We start from the raw sequence: 21,082 nt of genomic DNA, 5'->3' as shown, positions 1-21,082 counted from the left end.
ATCATTCAGTAAATGTAAAGTTAAACCGATGTGTTTTTAATCTAGATCTAAAAGTGTCTTCTGTTGAAACACATCTGATCTCTTCTGAAAGCTGATTCCAGCTACAGGTTCATACTGTTGTATTCTTTTATACTGTGATATTCGTACCGTTTTAAATCATTCAGTAAATGCAAAGTTAAACCGATGTGTTTTTAATATAGATCTAAAAGTGTCTTCTGTTGAAACACATCTGATCTCTTCTGTAAGCTGATTCCAGCTACAGGTTCATACTGTTGTATTCTTTTATACTGTTTTATTCGTACTGTTTTAAATCATTCAGTAAATGCAAAGTTAAACCGATCATACTGTTGTATTCTTTTATACTGTTTTATTCGTACTGTTTTAAATCATTCAGTAAATGCAAAGTTAAACCGATGTGTTTTTAATCTAGATCTAAAAGTGTCTTCTGTTGAAACACATCTGATCTCTTCTGAAAGCTGATTCCAGCTACAGGTTCATACTGTTGTATTCTTTTATACTGTTTTATTTGTAATGTTTTAAATCATTCAGTAAATGCAAAGTTAAACCGATCATACTGTTGTATTCTTTTATACTGTTTTAAATCATTCTGTAAATGCAAAGTTAAACCGATGTGTTTTTAATCTAGATCTAAAAGTGTCTTCTGTTGAAACACATCTGATCTCTTCTGAAAGCTGATTCCAGGTACAGGTTCATACTGTTGTATTCTTTTATACTGTTTTATTCGTACTGTTTTAAATCATTCAGTAAATGCAAAGTTAAACCGATCATACTGTTGTTTTCTTTTATACTGTTTTATTCGTACTGTTTTAAATCATTCAGTAAATGCAAAGTTAAACCGATCATACTGTTGTATTCTTTTATACTGTTTTATTCGTACTGTTTTATATTCTTCAGTAAATGCAAAGTTAAACCGATGTGTCTTTAATCTAGGTTTAAAAGTGCCCACTGTTGAAACACATCTGATCTCATTTGAAAGCTGATTCCAGCTACAGGTTCATTCTGTTGTATTCTTTTATACTGTTATATTCGTACCGTTTTAAATCATTCAGTAAATGCAAAGTTAAACCGATGTGTTTTTAATCTAGATCTAAAAGTGTCTTCTGTTGAAACACATCTGATCTCTTCTGAAAGCTGATTCCAGCTACAGGTTCACACTGTTGTATTCTTTTATACTGTTTTATTCGTACTGTTTTAAATTATTCAGTAAATGCAAAGTTAAACCAATCATACTGTTGTATTCTTTTATACTGTTTTATTCGTACTGTTTTAAATCATTCAGTAAATGCAAAGTTAAACCGATGTGTTTTTAATCTAGATCTAAAAGTGTCTTCTGTTGAAACACATCTGATCTCTTCTGAAAGCTGATTCCAGCTACAGGTTCATACTGTTGTATTCTTTTATACTGTTTTATTTGTACTGTTTTAAATCATTCGGTAAATGCAAAGTTAAACCGATCATACTGTTGTATTCTTTTATACTGTTTTATTCGTACTGTTTTAAATCATTAAGTAAATGCAAAGTTAAACCGATCATACTGTTGTATTCTTTTATACTGTTTTATTCGTACTGTTTTATATTCTTCAGTAAATGCAAAGTTTAACCGATGTGTCTTTAATCTAGGTTTAAAAGTGCCCACTGTTGAAACACATCTGATCTCATTTGAAAGCTGATTCCAGCTACAGGTTCATACTGTTGTATTCTTTTATACTGTGATATTCGTACCGTTTTAAATCATTCAGTAAATGCAAAGTTAAACCGATGTGTTTTTAATAGGGCCGGGACTCGATTAAAAAAATTAATCTAATTAATTAGAGGCTTTGTAATTAATTAATCTAAATCAATCGCATTTTAATCTCATATAAATATTTGACCTGAGAACATTAAGAAGTATTTTTACATGGATTTTTATGAATAATGACTGAATACATAAGCTTAACAAAATATTGTTTATTTTTGTTCAACCAAGTCGTTGTACCCGGAGTCGGGCTAATGTCCACACTAGCTGCTGTATGTTTTGCATTGAGATTATACGTGAGGCTCAATGTGCTGCGGTGATATGTGAATTCCTTGTTGCATATCTTACACACAACCATGCTCTTATCGACGCTTACCAGTGATGCGCGAGTCAATGTATAAACAACCCGTCCGCAACTTGGACCGCAAAGAAAAAATATATATATTATACCCGACCCGCTTCCTGGCCCGCATTTCTTAAAGTAGTTTGTTTAATATTGCAGGGTTCGGGACTTCTCAGGTTTTGACGGTCTGTGTTCTGGGACCTATGTGCGCGTATGCCCCACCTCGCGTATAAAAACAACAAAACATAATATACTATATAGCGTATATTAAAATTAAAATATGTAAAAATGTGCATAATATATTTTTTAAGTTGCACATCGTTTATAGGTTTCTTAAGTGGGATTCGGATGTGAAAAGCGCTGCATAATGTACGCGCCTTTAGTGTTACCATTGAAACTTAACTAAATTAAAAAAATATAAGAGGTGATATATAGCTTTAGCCTACATAAATGTTTATTGCTTTAATGTTGCGAGTTCCTCTTCAGCTTTTCTTGCTGTTATGTTTATAATAGTTCATTGTTCAGAGTTCATATTGATGATCTAATAGTCAATTTAAAAATGTTCTTACAAACTGACTCTATTCGTTTAACTTTTTTTCTTTACCTGCCGTCGCTGTTCTCTGTGCGTGTCCTCCGTCAAAGTAGCCTATTAAAATTAATATGAAGTTGATTTTTAAAAGTCTTAAGCACACCGCAAATCAAACGTGCTGCTACAGTATGCTCTAAATGCGCGTGTAAATTTAACTTCTGGGCACTGCCAGGCTGATTTTTTGAAAAGTAAGTGATATAGGCTACTCACTGCATGTTTTGGCATTCGGTAGCATATGCATCAATGAGATGCACGGTGTTGCTTTTAATGTTCTTTTTAATTTATATTCACAAAACCTAACAACAAAACATTGTTTATAATTACGAGACAAATTATTTGAAACGAAATTCGTTTTAAAGTAGCAAACAAAACTTAAATTAAACTCGTAATAAACTAATTAAATTGAAACAAAACAACATTACAACAATATTTAAACCCAACAATACTCAAACATTAACATATAACAGACATTAGGATACATGTTAAAATAATCTGTAGTTTGTTGGTAGATGTTTATTGGGCAAAACCTCCGTTGCAAACCTCCATTTACCAGAATAAATCATTTTTACTTTGAAATTGATGCGTTGTCACGTTAAAATCAGCTGTTCGTTTAGGTTCCGTCTACTTTTATTTACACTGCATCACAACCCCGGAGTTCTCGAACTAAAACAGGGTCTGCAGCATTTACGAATGACTCTATTAATAAGTGCGATTAAAATGCGTTGAAATGTTTAATGCGTTATTTTTTGTGTAATTAATTAATCTTAATTAACGCGTTAAAGTCCCGGCCCTAGTTTTTAATCTAGATCTAAAAGTGTCTTCTGTTGAAACACATCTGATCTCTTCGGAAAGCTGATTCCAGCTACACGTTCATACTGTTGCATTCTTTTATACTGTTTTATTCGTACTGTTTTAAATCATTCAGTAAATGCAAAGTTAAACCGATCATACTGTTGTATTCTTTTATACAGGTTCACACTGTTGTATTCTTTTATACTGTCTTATTCGTACTGTTTTAAATCATTCAGTAAATGCAAAGTTAAACAGATGTGTTTTTAATCTAGATTTAAAAGTGCCTACTGTTGAAACACATCTGATCTCATCTGAAAGCTGATTCCAGCTACAGGTTCATACTGTTGTATTCTTTTATACTGTTTCATTCATACGGTTTTAAATAATTCAGTGAATGCAAAGTTAAACCGATCATACTGTTTTATTCGTACTGTTTTAAATCATTCAGTAAATGCAAAGTTAAACTGATGTGTTTTTAATCTAGATTTAAAAGTGCCTACTGTTGAAACACATCTGATCTCATCCGAAAGCTGATTCCAGCTACAGGTTCATACTGTTGCATTCTTTTATACTGTTTTATTCGTACTGTTTTATATTCTTCAGTAAATGCAAAGTTAAACCGATGTGTTTTTCATCTAGATTTAAAAGTGTCTACCGTTGAAACACATCTGATCTCTTCTGAAAGCTGATTCCAGCTCCAGGTGGCATATTAACTGAATGCTGATGCACCTTGTATTTCGATTGCTTTGTATGCTTGAAACATGTGAAGAATTGACAATAAATAATAATCTTTATCAAGTGTTATACATTAAAAAAGTGGATAAATAACAAAAATGTCACTCCTGACAGCTAATAAATTAATGTTTTTTTATAGCACCATTGAGGTGAGCACTTTTCAAGGCAAGATTCTTTATAGAACCTTATAAAAAGTTTCCATATAGTACCAAAAAACGGGTTCTGCTGTGGTTACATGCTGAAGAACCCTTATTTGGTAATTTTTAGGAGCATTTGTCTTAAGAGTGTTGCATAGGTTCGAAACTTTCAAACTTGAAACCAAATAGAAGGGTCACACTGTTTTATTTGTGGAGTGGACATGAACAAGCTGCCGGCATTCAAATGTTATTTGTAATTTATTGTCTTATTTCATATTTAAAAAATAGCTATTCAACTGGTGTTCCTCAGTTTTAGGGCCTATTTTGTTTAGTATATCAGTTTTGTTCAGTTTTTTATGTGCATGCAAAAAGCAATCAGCAAGCAAATTAACTGAAGCTTTACCTTCATGTTCTTTTTGTGTAAGTGATAACTGTTTCTGTATGTATTTTATGTATTTGTATGTTTTTTTACACGTATAGAGTGAAATGCACACGGTGAGCAATGGACCCAGACCTTCAGTGCCAAACCTCTGACCCGTTAACCTCCATCCCGACAGCCAGCGCCTTCTCCGGCTCCCATTGCGGTATCGCTTCTCGGCATTTTGGATAAGATCAAGTGGACACCGGGGACTACAAGTTTAAATGGATTTTTGACCTTCGGAAATGGAAGCGAGGCTTGCTCCGTCCACTCCATTCATCGACTCGGGCGCTTTCCGGGCACAAATAAGGTGAGTTTAAAACCAGAGTTTGCTTCTTTTGTGCGTGGTTGCCAGTTTGGTTTCCAATCCGTGATCTATATGATGTTGCGCGTTCTATAATATGTTGCGCGTTCCTTGTTTCTCGTTCGCTCAGTACTTTTCTGTGTTTCTATTCAACGTAAAGCTAACACCAAAACGATTGTGGAAAGCGCTATATAGATTGTTTTCAAAGAAAAAACGACAACAACGAGAAACAAACCCATGTTAAAATGGGTCAAATTATTTAGGCGGAGCACGCTGTTGCGTTGAACAAAGACAATGGCGCGTGCACACAACGAATGTGTATTGTGGAAAAGTTTGGCCCATATGCATGTTCGCATGTGTCTTCGGTGGATACTAAAAAGATAAACATCTGCCCGGTGATCTAGTTTGTAGACAATATTTTTATATATGCAATCGAAGTGAATTTAAACAAGCAAAAAAATCGGCCAGTGGGGTAGGACAGTTTTTCTTGAAATAGTGTTTATGGGAAAAGTTCATGACTTTTTTTTCTTACCCTGTAGGCAGATTTATTAGCTTGTTTTAAGCATAAAAAAATCATAAACAGGAAAACGAATTGTATAGGTGCACAGGGCAGGCTCACACTAATAATGTAAATGTAAATATCTTTGGTTAATTTGTAGAGATAGCTACAGAGAGAGAGGAATCACCAACATGCATAGACGGAAAGATGAAAGTAGAGCGGACAGACTGAGAGAGCCTATTTTCTTGAGCCGATACTTCTTTTGCTCACTTAGTTTACTTGTAACATTTGGCATCATCGTGTCATTTTTATAAGTCTTAATTAAAAAAGTAACATTTATTGAACTTAAAAAACTATATTTCTGTCTGTAAATAATGCCGGAAAAACTCGGTGAACACAGCAGCCACAAATCGGCCAATTTTATATGAAAATGTATTCAACCTACCTCAAATCAAATAAAAAATTAAGTTTACTTCAAACTCAAAAAAGTCAAACTCAGCAACAAGAGAATCAGTTAAGAAGGTTTAGAATGTGTAATGGAAAAACAGGCACACATGTGTACACCAACATGAAACAGGCGCACATGTGTACTCCAACATGGACATGGGCACACACACACACACCAAATTCTGTAGTTTATACTGTGGGCCTGAAGTTTTATATGGACATACATTGTCATCTTTTTCTCAAGAGATGTGAAAATCAACAGAGCATCTTGCATCCCTTCAAGGTCTGAACTATCCGCCATCTCTTCAGCGTAATTCCAGTGCATAGTGCTTTTATGTGGTGTTGCGTTAGATATTCTTTGTGCTGTATGTTTTGACTGCATAATGCCAACCATTTTTGACTAACTAATTACTTTTTTTTTTACACAAAATATGGACAATCCAATATGGTCGTCACTACCGAACATTTGATGTCACGACCGAAACAAATAATGTTCTTGAAAAATAAAATAGGTTTTGTTATCAGAAAAGATGACATCATTTTATTTAGTAAGATAAAAATTTAAACTAATGAATCCTTGAATTTGAAAACTGTATCAGTGCATGTATGGCAATTACAGAGAAATATTGCTTTCAAAATGCATTTAATTTGATGAACCACTCTTATAGTTTTGTTAAAATAATATTTCTAATCAATATAACCATGACACTGTCTTTAAGAAAATGTAAAAAATATATTTAGAAGGTTAATGTAAAGAAAATCAGAATAAGCTAGTTTTCCAGTCTATGTAAGAGTATGGTGTGATCTATTGTGTCAAAGGCAGCACTAAGATCTAGTAGCACCAGCACTGATATTTTACCTGAATCAGAGTTTAAGCGAATATCATTTATTATCTTTATGAGCACTGTCTCTGTGCTGTGATGCTGACGGAAACCAGATTGAAAATTGTCCAGATAGCCATTTGAGTTTAAGAATTTGTTCAGCAGATTAAAAACAACCTTTTCAATAATCTTGCCTATAAACGGAAGATTTGAGATTGGTCTGTAGTTGCCAAGTATGGTTTTGTCTAGGTTACTCTTTTTTAGGAGAGGCTTAACAACTGCTGTTTTTAATGACTCTGGAAAGGTGCCTGTGATCAGAGAGGTATTTACAATTTTTAAGAGGTCAGTTTCTAAGCAGTTAAGTACCTTTTTGAGAAAAGATGTGGGGAGCGTGTCAAGGCTGCTAGTTGATGCTTTAAGATGTTGTACTGTTTCTTCCAAGGTTTTTATATCAATTATGTCAAATTCTGAGAGAATGACTAATTTCTGAGGTTGTTGCAATGATATCTGACTGACCACAGTACAATATGAGGCCGTATTGATTGTTATTCTGATATTACTGATCTTCTCAGAGAAAAAGGTTGCAAACTCATTGCATTTGTTATCAGAGAGCATTTCACTAGGAACTTGATTTGGGGGGTTTGTTAGTCTCTCTACAGTAGTAAAAAGAGTGCGAGTGTTGTTTATGTTGTTGTTTATAATGTTTGAAAAGAAGGTCTGTCTAGCTGTGCCTAGTTCTACATTGAAAGCACGAAGACTGTCCTTATAGATGCTATAATGTACTTCAAGTTTTGTTTTCCGCCACATACGTTCAGCTTTTCTGCATGTTCTTTTCATGTGCTGTACTGCTGTTGTGTTTCTCCAGGGTGCTTTACATCTGCCAGTGATCACCCTGACCTTTACTGGAGCTATACCATCAATGGCATCTTTAACTTTTATGTTAAAGTTTTCAAGGAGAACATCAACAGAGTCTGCCAATATGTTTGGCAACATTGATATAGCATTCATAAATACCTCACTGCTGTTCTCATTTATGAACCTTTTTTTGACATAGAAGGATCTAGCATCAGTGGCAGGACAGATCAATAAATCAAAGTAAACACATAAATGGTCAGATAGCGCTTCATCCTTGATTACAGTGGATGAAATGTTTAGACCCTTGCTAATGAGCAGATCAAGAGTGTGTCCCCGATTGTGTGTAGGACCTTGCACGTGCTGGGTCAGATCAAAAGTGTTTAAAACATGTAACAGTTAAATTGCAGTATTGTTTTCTGCATTGTCTGTTTGAATATTAAAATCTCCAGCAATAACAAAATAATCAAATTCAGAGGAAATTGTTGATAAAAGTTCTGTGAATTCATCAACAAATGCTGAGGTGTATTTGGGAGGTCTATAAATATTTGTAAACAGAATGTGTGGTGTACCTTTTAGAGCAATACACAAATATTCAAAAGACTGGTAATCACCAAGTAACACTTGCTTGCATTGAAAGGCATCTTTGAATAAAGCAGCTATTCTTCCACCCCTTCTAACAGCTCTACAGACACTTATAAAAGTAAAGTTGGGTGGGGCTGATTCATTGAGGACTGTAGCACTGCAGCTGTCATCTAACCAGGTTTCATTTAGAAACATAAAGTCCAGGTTGTTAGTGGTGATAAGATCATTAACTAAAAAGGATTTGTTCTTTAGTGAACGGATGTTCAGAAGTGCTAACTTAACAGTAAATGGTTTTGGCACTGTATCAATCTCAGAATGACGTATAATAGGCAGTAGATTAGATAGAATTGCCGTGCGGCTGGAGAAGGCCTTCGTCTTTCTATCACATATCAGGACAGAGATAGGGAAAGCTAAAGGGACATCGGGCACCCGCTTCTTGTAAAAACATTTATGATTGTTACTGCTGACGTAGCGGGGACCCAACACATATCAGTTACCAGTGCTGTTTGCAGATGAGGGCCAGTGGCGGCACCAGGGAGGGGCTAGGTGGTGCTGTAGCTCCGGCTATAATATCCATAGCACCAGCCCAGCACCCCCAAGAAATGTCTGTAATTTTTTATATTTATATTTGAATGTCATGTTTGAATAGTGTTTTCATATTGTTAAAAAGGGAGTTAAATAATAATTTAAAAACATATATTTAGCATAAATATCATGACGCCCAAACATGTGATCTTCTTTGGCGCTCTGTGAACTTTTGACCTTAACGCACGGCAGTTTGTTTTTGAAAGCGAGTTTAGAAATTTAGCCGAGTAAAATACACCAAAATGGATACACCAAAAACTACCCGAGGAACAGCAGTGGACACACTAGGACCAGTAATCTGGCACTTTTGGCTATAAATACGGAGAGAATGAGGACCCTTGACTGCGTCAACATCAGTGCAGATGCTGTTTTGTTGTGAAGACGTCTATGATAAGTGCTTGATTTTCCCCTCTGTTGGCTATTACAAATTGAATTAATTTGGTGGTTAAAGAACAAATCTTGCCTCTGCATTGTTACATCTATAGGGTGCCCATACGTGTCATTCTTCCCGGACGTGTCATGCGTCCTGTCCAGGATTTCGATGCGTCTTTCGGAAGTCGTATTTGTTGACCGCATACGCCATTCAGTTAAAAACATAAAATATACAATCGTAGTTGAATTCTTACCTTAAAATGTAACGGTTGCTTTTCTGTAATAATAATAATAATAATAATCCTCTATGACGTATTTGGCAGACAAATACGACTTTCAGAAGATGCACCCGAAATTGGCACGTATGGTCACCCTATGATGCTCCAACAATAAAAACAATGCTGATTCATCACTAGTGTTGGTAACTGGCTGTGTGATTTCGTGATCTGAGCCGAAGTGTGCACAGTTTCTGTTGCTGCGTTTGCTGCTCCGTTGTATTCAGGGCTAGACTGTGACAGATCTGTGAAATATTATTTTCAGAGGTTTAAATTGGCAAGCTGTATGTTGTTTCTATAGCCCTTGTGTTAAATACTTTTACATAGTCGTGGAACAAGTATAGGCTAGTTAATGCGGGCGTGTACGCATGTATAAAGGGTGGTCCGATGCGACCTTCTTAATGAAACGCCCCAAAATGTAAAGCACCTTCTCTTAAGTGTTGAGCATCCCCATAGCACCTGCATCAGAAAATATCTGGAGCCGCCACTGGAGGGCTGGTGTGATCCCTGACGTTGAGGTAGAGGTCGGAGTGCTCTCTCAGATGGAGGGAGGGGCCGGGCTGGGCCCGAAGCCTTTGGTGGTTGAGGAGCCCGCCGTTTCTTGGTTGATATTTGGGGACTCGCAGCAATAGAGTGGGAGAGCTTTGTTCCAGCAGATACCAGTTTCTCCATTTTCTCTGAAAAGCCCAGAAGTGGTGATGTTGGAGAGAGGGAGAGATAGTGTGACGACATCAGCAGTGATTCTGGTGTTCCTGAAGGCTGGGGGGGAGTGTTATCAACAGAAACGTCCTTGGGTGTTGATTCACAATCCAGCTGTAGCGAGGTCTGTGAGCAGGGCTCAGCCTGAGCTGTGTCTGTGAACAGTAGTTGTTGTGACTGCAGAGTTTTATCCTTGTCATCTGAATGTCCATCCGGGTGCTGGTGTAAAATCCTGTGGTCATTTCCGCTGTTCAGTAGTGGACTGGCACACTCAGCTGATGGATGATGCATGGAGAAAAAGATATAAGCCGTTTCTCAATACCAAGTACGCCAAACTCGGACTTGTTTCCTTCGTAGTTCGAACTTGCAAGTTCAGACTCGGAAGAACGAACTTCTGACGCGAAATGCATTCTGGGAAACTTCGCTGTCATAAGTCCACACAAGTCTCCTCTGATGCATCCTCGATAAAATGGGCGGATCAAGAACACATCCGGGGATTTTATGTGAACTTGGGCTTGATGCGAACTTTGAATTGGAACAGTACTTGGGCCGCGACTGATGACGTTTCACAAGTCCACAAGAACGCAAGTACAGACAAGAACGCATATTGAGAAACGGCTATTGTCTTTAAGCAACCTAGCACCTAGTTTGTTTGTGTGGATACCATCTTTGTTAAAAAGTTGCCTTTGACTCCAGAAGATACTGAAATTGTCAATGTAATTCAGTCCTCTCATGGTACAGGTTTTTTGCAGTCATGAATTTAAACTTAGTAGCCGAGAAAACATATTTGTTCCTCGGGCTGGGAGAGGTCCACTGATGAAAGATTGAACTTTCAGTCTTGCAAGTGTTTCAAAAAGTTCATTGAAATCCACCTTAAGGAGCTCAGACTGCTCTTTCCGAATATCATTCTTTCCCACATGTATGACAATCCGACTGACAGACTTATGTTTCATCAGAATGTTGCAAAGTTCCTTGTTAACATCAGAAACCATTGCCCGAGGAAAACAGTATGTACGGGTAGCCTTGCTTTCAAAGTTTCTGATAATATTGTCACCCACTATCAGTGTGTTTGGCTCGGCTGCTGTCTGAGCGGAGCGCCGCTGCCTGTATGATATTGAGCGTCTGTTAGCTCTGTAAGCTACTGGCTGATGTGATCTGTGTCCATTAACATTTGGGGATTCTTCACCCAAACTCATTAGTGCTTCAAATCTATTTTCAAGCCGTACAGGGGGTGGTAGAATACCAATATTGGCTACTCGAGTACCCATATCTGGGGTAGATGATGCTAATGCAGCAATTTGTGACACTCGTGACAGTCTAATGTCTTGAGCACTTTTGGGTCTCGCACCCTGTTTATGCCATCAGTTTGTGTTCTCAATTTCTTTAGGTTTCTCTGAGCTCACTATGACCTGTTTAAAAGCATTAGGTTCACAGGACTCACCAGCTTTATGTTGAGAAGCACATCGATGAAGCTCCGCTGTATGTTCTGGCAGGGTCGGCAGTGCCACAAGTAACTTTGTTTCCAGAACTGCAATCTTTTGTAAAAGTCTGTGGCAGTTTGAGCAGCAGGTGGATTGAGATCCAAAAGAAGGCATTTTTTCTTCTTTTCTTCTGTTTGAGTGTGGGCAGCTGTGTTGTCCTGTTTTAGGATTGTCCGCTGCCGGCAATAGCAGACTGGTAGGCCGCTATGATAGAAACCCCAAGTTGTTGAATATTCCAAATATCAATATAGTTCCAGGAATTTGTAGTTTTAGTGTGAGTGCCCAATTGTTTAGTTTGAGCACTGTGCTGAACTGCTGGTAGTTGAATCAAAAGATAAAAGCGCAAAGCACAGAGCGCAAGTAGAAGCGTCCGAACAGTAGCAAAGCAGGAAGCATGTGTAACCTTTGGTTAAAGGTATGACAAGGAACCGACTAGGTCACCTGGGTTATTTATTCACACAGGAAAATAGATTGAACCCAAGAGAAAAAATTAACAAACAAAAAAGTTACAAAAATATGAAAAGGACCCTGCTGGTTCGGATGGGATTAAAGACAGAGAAGTGACTCTCCAAAAATAGTACAAATTTATTTTTTACAGAAAGTGCTTAAAAATATTTAAAAAATAAAATTTACGGCCCACCAGTTATTTACCCACAATTGGAGAGACTAGATTAAATTCACTTTTTAACAGAAGGGACAAACCACACAGCAAATCAATGCATAGTTCTTAAAAGCAGTGATGAACCAAAAATAAACCAAAACACACAAACATACTCTCGCCTTCTGTTAAAGTCTCAAAAACCATCGCTCAGATATTACATGTGGAAATAGTTATATAAATGGTATATACACTTATATGCACACATAAAGAAAGAAAAAAACTGCAGGACAGCAAAATAGAGTTAACTCTCGATGACTATTTAAACAGCGTCCAAGCGGCTCACGGAGCAAAAATACAAAGCCTGTTAGTTTAATAAACTTCCACAAAAAATAAATATCAAAGTCCTTACGCAAACATGTATGCGAGGAGACTTAAATCATGCAAAATATGAATGGTAACCAGACGTGCTTGTTGTGTACAGGGAGTGCATTTATATGTAAACTTTTGCTAAATCAAAATGGTTTATTTTTTATTTTACTTTTTTACCTGGGTTTTTGGGAATACTTTTATATATTTCACAGCTATATAATTGATTATAATAACGCACTTTTTGTTTATAAGCACGTTGAAATACATTAACACAGGATAATGCGGCAACAAATCAAATGTGCATTTAAATGCAAAAAGCAAAATAAATAAAGCAAATCCATGCAAGCAAACGAGGAATAAAACACACCGCGATTAGAAAATCAGATCGCATACTTTGTAATTGAAAATTACACTCAAAAGAAAATTGAAAAGCACTCAAAAAGGCAACTAGGAAAATGGAAAGAAATTATAGAAGCACAAAGTTAGAGGTATGGCGTGCAGCATGGAAAGAGAGTGTTAAACAATACAGACAGGCTATTAAAACCGCCAGATCTACCTATCTTAGCAAGCTTATAAATGAGAATCATAATAACCCTCGTTTCCTCTTCAGCACCGTTGCAAAACTGACTAGAAATAAAGAACAAACAGAAACCAATAGTAAACTTCAACACAATAGTAACGACTTCGTGAACTTCTTTTCTAACAAAATTACGGCTATAAGGGAAAACATCGTAGCTACCCAGGCAGCCACCACTCTACCCGTTAGTTCACTTAACACTAGACTACCATACGAACATCTTGATTCATTTAAACCTACTACAATAGATGAGCTCTCTAGACTAGTTACATCATCCAAATCATCATCCTGTATATTAGACCCCGTTCCCACAAAACTGCTTAAAGAGGTATTCCCTGTAGTGTCAACCCCGGTTCTAAATATCTTTAACTCATCGCTAGAAATAGGATACGTTCCAACAGCTTTCAAACTAGCAGTTATTAAACCGCTGATTAAAAAACCGCAGCTTGATCAGGGAGAGCTTAATAACTTTAGACCAATCTCAAATCTATCTTTTCTTTGGAAAATATTAGAAAAGTTAGTGGCAAGCCAGTTACGCACATTCTTGACAAATAATAGTACATATGAAAAGTTCCAATCAGGATTCAGGCCCACCATAGCACAGAGACAGCGTTGCTTAGAGTTACAAATGACCTCCTATTAACATCCGATCGTGGTGAAATCTCAATTCTTATATTATTAGACCTTAGTGCAGCCTTTGACACAATAGATCATACAATCTTACTCAATAGACTAGAAAACTATGTTGGTATCAGTGGTCAGGCGCTAGCCTGGTTTAGGTCGTATCTAACCAATCGCTCTCACTTTGTTTATGTAAACGAGGAAGAGTCATATCACTCCCTGGTTAAATACGGTGTACCGCAGGGTTCGGTTTTAGGTCCTATCCTGTTCTCGTTATACATGTTACCTCTAGGAGACATTATCAGGAAACATAACATAAGTTTTCACTCCTATGCGGATGATACCCAGCTTTACATCTCCTCACATCCCAGCGAAACACACACGTTTTCTAAGCTAACAGACTGCCTTAGCGATGTTAGTGACTGGATGGCACATAACTTTCTTAAGCTGAACTCCAATTAGACAGAGATACTTATTATTGAACCGAATCGCTACAAACATAATATGTCAGATTACAAGTTGCACATAGATGGCTGCACTGTGGTGCCATCTTCCACGGTTAGGAACTTAGGTGTGATGTTCGACAGCATCTTATCCTTCGATAGTCATATCGCCAACGTCTGCCGCACAGCATTCTTCCATCTTAGAAATATCTCGAAAATACGCCATATACTGTCTACATCTGACGCAGAGAAGCTTATCCATGCTTTTATGACCTCTAGAATAGACTATTGTAACTCGCTACTCGGGGGATGCCATGCAAATCAAGTAAACAAGCTTCAGCTAGTTCAAAACGCTTCCGCAAGGGTACTTACTCGATCTAAAAAGTATGACCACATAAGCCCAATTCTGGCATCTTTACACTGGCTACCAGTTAAATATCGCATACAATTTAAAATATCACTAATCACCTACAAAGCTTTAAATGGCCTAGCACCCTCATATCTTAGAGAATTACTATCAGAATACAATCCATCACGCACACTACGGTCGCAAAATTCTGGTCTCTTGATTATCCCTAGACTATCAAAAGTGTCTAAAAGTGGAAGGTCTTTTTCCTACTTAGCCCCTAAGCTCTGGAATGATTTACCAACAGATGTCCGAGAATCAGACACAGTCGATAATTTTAAATCTAGACTTAAAACTTTTCTCTTCAACAAAGCATTCGCATAATTTGTCTAGTAAAAGTACTTACTCGAAATAGTTATCTGTACAGAACAAAGCACTCGCGGTCATAACACAGACCAACCAAATAAATAAATAAAAACCTTATCTTAACCTATAGTCGGATTACGATTTTGGAACTTTCGTGTTCTTGTGAATAGTATGCCATACAAACCCGTTTGCCACTGAACCTGCATTAACGATGACAGTGGGGCCTCCAGCCTTAGTCAAACGGGTTGGCACGTATGGTTGGGTTGTGATTTTGGCGCTTTCTTTGTATTGCAAATAGTATGCCATACAGACCCGTTTGCCACTGAACCTGCATTAACGACGACAGTGGGGCTTTTGGCCTTAGTCAAACGGGTTGGCACGTATGGTTGGGTTGTGATTTTGGTGCTTTCTTTCTATTGCGAATAGTATGCCATACAGACCCGTTTGCCACTGAACCTGCATTAACGACGACAGTGGGGCTTCCGGCCTTAGTCAAACGGGTTGGCACGTATGGTCGGGTTGCGATTTTGGCGCTTTCTTGTGTCTTGTGAATAGTATGCCATACAGACCCGTTTGCCACTGAACCTGCATTAACGACGACAGTGGGGCCTCCAGCCTTAGTCAAACGGGTTGACACGTATGGTCAGGTTGCGATGTTGGCGTTTTTTTCGTGATCTTGTAAATAGTATGCAATATAGACCCGTTTGCCACTGAACCTGCATTAACGACGACAGTGGGGTTACAGGCCTTAGTCAAACGGGTCGACAGGTTTCATTTTCTCTTAAAAATCGGAAGGTGACCCTTAGTTACCATATATACCGTCGCAGTGGGCCCCCAATTTGCAAAATCCTCAACTGTGGATAAAACAATTATGCCTCAATAGTTAGTCTGTCTGAAACTAAGCTGATTAAACCACATCACTGTGTGACACTTGCATTACATGTGAACGGCCCCTACGCTTATATGATTTTGTTTTTCTCTCCCTGTCTCGTCCCTGGGTCCCATTGACCCTGAGGACAATGGGACAAACAGACCCAGTTCCGGTAGATGTGAAAGTCGGCACACCTCTGATCTACTGGTCGTCCTTCAATGTGATGCCCAGCTGATGCCTGACCAATGACCACCGGCAGGACCCGCTTAATATCCGCTTAATCTCTGCTTAATCTCCGCTTAATCTCCGCTTAAGCTCCTTATCCGTTTATATGTGTGTATATACATGTATATCTCCCAAGGGTTTTTCCCTCCTAGGACTTTTATTTTTATTTCCTCGGCTAAACAACCCGGGGTTTTTGTTTTTTTTTCTCCTAGGGGGTTTTTACCCCGGGGAGGTAGCCTGCTTGGGCTTAACTTAGCTTCTTCTTCTAGACGTTACATTAGTAATATGCTCGCTCATAATGTCGCGTCATAGCCGCAGCAAATTTGACTGCTTATGCTATTGTGTATTATGTTATGCTATCTGTCGTTTTTCTGTGCTTTTACTGCTTCTATTAATGTAAAGCTGCTTTGAAACAATTGAGTATTGTGAAAAGCGCTATATAAATAAAATTGAATTGAATTGAACTTGATTTAGGCCTTAACCTATTACATTTTAGAATTTATTTCAGTAAACAAGATTTAAAATCTAAGCCACTTTGCTTAACAAGTAAATGTATTTCGATTTAAGAATTCTTTTTTACTCGAAAACAGGAAGAAAATACTAAATGTTTAAAACACTTAAACACTTTTTCACTCTACCCTTCATATTACAGCTGTCGAAAAACCACAGCAATGTCGGCAGACCTGGAAGCATAGCTGTATTTGTTAAACTCACAAAGGCAAGAGTAAAGTATTTTCTTGATTAGCAAAATTATTTAAGAAAATATGTTCAGTTTTAAGGGGAAAAAATACAATTTAGGTGAATTTGTGCTTTAAACAAGCCAACAAATTTGCCAATGGGGTTATACAATGAGAACGTATAGAGTTAAAGCCCGCTAAAGCCTCCACCCCGAAAGCCAGCGCCTTCGCCCGCTCCCCCTTTGGCTGCGTTTATTGCGGTATCGCTTCTCGGCCTTTTGGCTAAGATCAAGTGTAGTATCTGTTATTATCAGTTTAATGTCTGATACGTCTCCTACCCGGGGACTATATGTTAAATGGATTTTTGACCTTCGGAAATGGAAGCGGAGCTTGCTCCTTCCACTCCATGCATCGACATGATATTGCAGTGTTTCCATGAATGGTGCGCTCCCCTTTTCGGGGACAAACAAGTCAAGTTAAAAAAACAGAATTTGCTTCTTTTGTGCTAATCCATGTGTGTTTTAAAATTGCTGTGTTGTCGTTGGCATTATTGGTTTAACGAAAAGCTTGCGTGGAAATGAACACGCTGATGAAGAAATGTTTTTGTAATGTATTTAATTGTTTTCTTTACAAGTTTGCGGAGGTGACACGATGACAACTTAAACATCATCGACACAGCTGAAAAAGCGAACGAGACAGATTGGGATGTTCAAAACACCTGACAACTTTTTTCACTGTACTACAGCTGTCGAAGAACCACAGCAACGTCAACAGACCTGGAAGCATAGCTGTATTTGTTTAACTTACAACGACAACGGGTAAGATATTGAGCCCTTTGCTTTTATTTATCCACATTCTAAAATTGCTATGCTTTCGTTGTTTCTCGATTGCTCTGTACATTTCTTTGTTTCTATTCCATGTAAAGTTACTTTGTAACAACTAAACGATATATTGAAATGCGCTATTTAAATCCATTTGATTTCAATTGTTTCACATTTTTCTCTCTGCACGGTTTAACCGGGCTGGAAACGGAATAAGGGTAGATCTCGAAGAATATTTGGTTTCAGACCTGGCTTCGTGCGCCTTTCCACCTGGTCACACACAGTAATGAAATGGTAGTCGGACAGCCTTCGGGGGCGGCGTCGATGTGATCGGTCACAGGAAGATGCGGCCGTCTGGCCTCAAATGGTGTTGCTCATACTTACCTGATAGGGGAGATACCATGATCATGAAGGTAGTTCACCCAGGGCGAGGCCCAGCCATTGCACTCCGGTTGTGCTGACCCTTTGCGAATTCCCCAAATGTGGGAATCTCGACTGCAAAATTTCTGATAGTGGGGGACTGCGTTCGCGCTCTCCCCTGGCCTTTGTGTTAAAAATAGATTAGTTTGTCGTTTTACGGAAAATCCAAGAGACGCCTAACTACGGTACAAGAACGCATTAGTGATCAAAAAAGCGGCTAATAAACGACTACATAACTTCAAATTGACCGCGAATATGTGTCTAGGCTAAAATAAGGCTTAATTTCGGCTGTCAGTGAAAATAGACGTTTGACCATTTCCCAAGTATAGACTGGCCATTAAATAGAACCACAATCAAACAGCTACATGTCTAAGAGACATTCAACAAAATAATGCTTAGATGATTCTTTTACTTCCAATATAAGAGGTTCTCAGGAATAGCAATCATCCAAACTAATAAATTATAAAGCTTTTAAAAGAAAATGACAACCGTTAAAAAACCTAGACAACGTTGGGCAATACAAAATGCTTAGAAATACAAGACAAAATGAAATATTGTACATGAATGTACATTAAAACAAGCCAACAAATCTGCCAATGGGCTAAGACAATTTTTCTTGAATTAGGTGTTTAAATCTAGATTTGTTTCTAACCCCTTTGGCAGATTTATTTGCTTGTTTTAACCCCAAATTCACTTAAATTTTATGTTTTTTCTCCCGAAAGGCTAGGTTTATTTTCTTATGTCATTTTGCTCATCAAAAAAATGCATCTTATTTTAAGACTTTTTAGATATTTGTATAGTTAAAAATTATTTTTTGTGCAATGTATTCATTCATTCGCTACCCTCATACTACAGCTGTCGAAAAAACCACAGCAACATCGACAGACCTGGAAGCAAAGCTGTATTTGTTTAACTTGCAAAGACAACGGGTAAAGTATTTTCTTGATTACCTAAATGACTTGCAGTAAGAAAATATTTCAATTTATAATAATGATAATTCTGTCATCATTTACTCATCCTCGTGTTGTTTTAAACCTGTATGCTTCGTTTTTTTCTGATTAACACAAAAGAAGATATTTTGAGGAATGATGGTAAACCCACAGCAGATAGTGACCATTGACTTCCATAGTAGGAATAAAAAATTATGATGAAATTTAATAGGTACCATCAACTGTGTGCTAACCATCATTTTTCATTCTTGGGGCACATCTAAATGTAAGAGCAGAATTGCTTATTATTCTTCTCTATTTCTTGTATAGGTCAATTATGAGTGAAGAACCGTTCACCAAATGAAGACCACAGTCAGGTAACAGGATTGTGTGGTTATCACAAACAGGTAAACCAGTAAAAAAAATCATCATTTATTGTTAAAATAATTTTGAAAATTGAAGTTCTGTGTGTTGTTTTTGTACTTTATTTATTTCTGCAGGTAAGTACCATTCCGTAAGCTTTATTCCCTTTATAACAGGTAAGGTTCATACTGTTTTATTCTTTTATACTGTTTTATTTTAAATCATTCAGTAAATGCAAAGTTAAACCGATCATAATGTTGTATTCTTTTATACTGTTTCATTCGTACTGTTTTAAATCCATCAGTAAATGCAAAGTTAAACCGATCATACTGTTTTATTATTTTATACTGTTTTATTCGTACTGTTTTAAATCATTTAGTAAATGCAAAGTTAAACCGATCATAATGTTGTATTCTTTTATACTGTTTTATTCGTACTGTTTTAAATCATTCAGTAAATGCAAAGTTAAACCGATCATACTGTTGTATTCTTTTATACTGTTTTATTCGTACTGTTTTAAATTCTTCAGTAAATGCAAACTTAAACCGATATGTCTTAAATCTAGATTTAAAAGTGCCTACTGTTGAAACACATCTGATCTCATCTGAAAGCTGATTCCAGCTACAGGTTCATACTGTTGTATTCTTTTATACTGTTTCATTCGTACTGTTTTAAATCATTCAGTAAATGCAAAGTTAAACAGATGTGTTTTTCATCTAGATTTAAAAGTGTCTACTGTTGAGACATCTGATCTCTTCTGAAAGCTGATTCCAGCTACAGGTTCATACTGTTGTATTCTTTTATACTGTTTCATTCGTACTGTTTTAAATCATTCAGTAAATGCAAAGTTAAACCGATGTGTTTTTCATCTAGATTTAAAAGTGCCTACTGTTGAAACACATCTGATCTCTTCTGAAAGCTGACTCCAGCTACAGGTTTATACTGTTGTATTCTTTTATACTGTTTTACAGAGGTGTAAAGTACTCGAGTAAATGTACTTCGTTACTGTACTTAAGTATTTTTTGGGCTACTTTGTGCTTGTACTGAGTATCAAAAATATAGGCAACTTTTACTCTCTACTCAATTACATTTTTGATTGGGTATTTGTACTAGAGCCCTGCGCGGGACTGTTTTTTTTAAACCCATGCCCGCCCGCACCCACTGAATTTATGACCAGTCCCGCCCGCTCCCGCAACCTGCGTGTTCCACTCCCGCCCGCGCCCGCAATATTGGTGTCCACTCCTGCCCGCTCCCGCGGATTTTTTCAGAGTTTGTGAAAACTGTACACAAATGCATGCTCATACAAAACACTGGTTCAGATTACCATCCAGAAAAACAGACTTTCAACACTATTGTGTTTAAAATTAGGGATGTGCACGAATGGTCGAATATTTGATCTGCAATAATAATTCTAATGGAAAAGATGCTATTGGAATATTAGTTTGTTTGTTTTTAATGCGCCACCGCAGGGTAAATGCTACTATTCATTTAATGTTTTCACTTCATGTATTGTCTTTTACAGTCTTTAATGTAAATATACATCAAATATAAATTACATATACATGAAAATGTATTTGTTTGTATCTCTGATTGTTTTGGCAATTCAAATCGCAGACTAATTGAAGTATTTCGAGTTTTAACACCGGGTTATCTGTTTTTGTCCACCGGCTCAGGTTTAATTTAGACGTGCTTCTCTGCCGCATCAGCGCGCATCATGAGAGATTTGTTAGCTTCTTGTTATGACTTATTTTATTTTGTTATTA

At 37.2% G+C, this 21,082-nt stretch overlaps 2 long non-coding RNA genes, 2 other non-coding genes and 1 pseudogene across 5 annotated transcripts in view; all 5 read left to right on the top strand.

Annotated features, from left to right (window-relative positions):
• Positions 1-18,233, top strand: part of LOC141363879 (uncharacterized) — a 37,974-nt gene extending 19,741 nt beyond the window's left edge. The window contains exons 1-4 of one of the 2 annotated variants that reach the window (XR_012369462.1): positions 441-1,703; positions 3,965-4,026; positions 4,120-5,080; positions 17,421-18,233. This is a non-coding gene — a long non-coding RNA (uncharacterized lncRNA). Of the gene's footprint in view, positions 1-440; positions 1,704-3,964; positions 4,027-4,119; positions 5,081-17,420 lie in introns of those variants that run through there. The other variant, XR_012369463.1, reaches the window with a different exon arrangement.
• LOC129435130 (U2 spliceosomal RNA) lies at positions 4,939-5,091 on the top strand (annotated as a pseudogene).
• On the top strand, positions 17,049-17,239 carry LOC129421592 (U2 spliceosomal RNA). The gene has a single exon (XR_008637145.2). It is a non-coding gene; the product is annotated as a U2 spliceosomal RNA (small nuclear RNA).
• LOC129421591 (U1 spliceosomal RNA) lies at positions 17,984-18,148 on the top strand. The gene has a single exon (XR_008637144.2). It is a non-coding gene; the product is annotated as a U1 spliceosomal RNA (small nuclear RNA).
• A 540-nt stretch (positions 18,234-18,773) lies between the features above and the next one.
• LOC129420698 (uncharacterized) lies at positions 18,774-20,250 on the top strand. Its single transcript, XR_012369465.1, has 3 exons — positions 18,774-18,956; positions 19,287-19,363; positions 19,457-20,250. It is a non-coding gene; the product is annotated as an uncharacterized lncRNA (long non-coding RNA).
• Positions 20,251-21,082: the final 832 nt, after the last annotated feature.

This window comes from Misgurnus anguillicaudatus, chromosome 5 (genome assembly GCF_027580225.2).
Source record: "Misgurnus anguillicaudatus chromosome 5, ASM2758022v2, whole genome shotgun sequence".
Lineage (NCBI taxonomy): Eukaryota > Metazoa > Chordata > Actinopteri > Cypriniformes > Cobitidae > Misgurnus > Misgurnus anguillicaudatus.
This window is presented reverse-complemented; position numbering and strand designations above follow the sequence as displayed.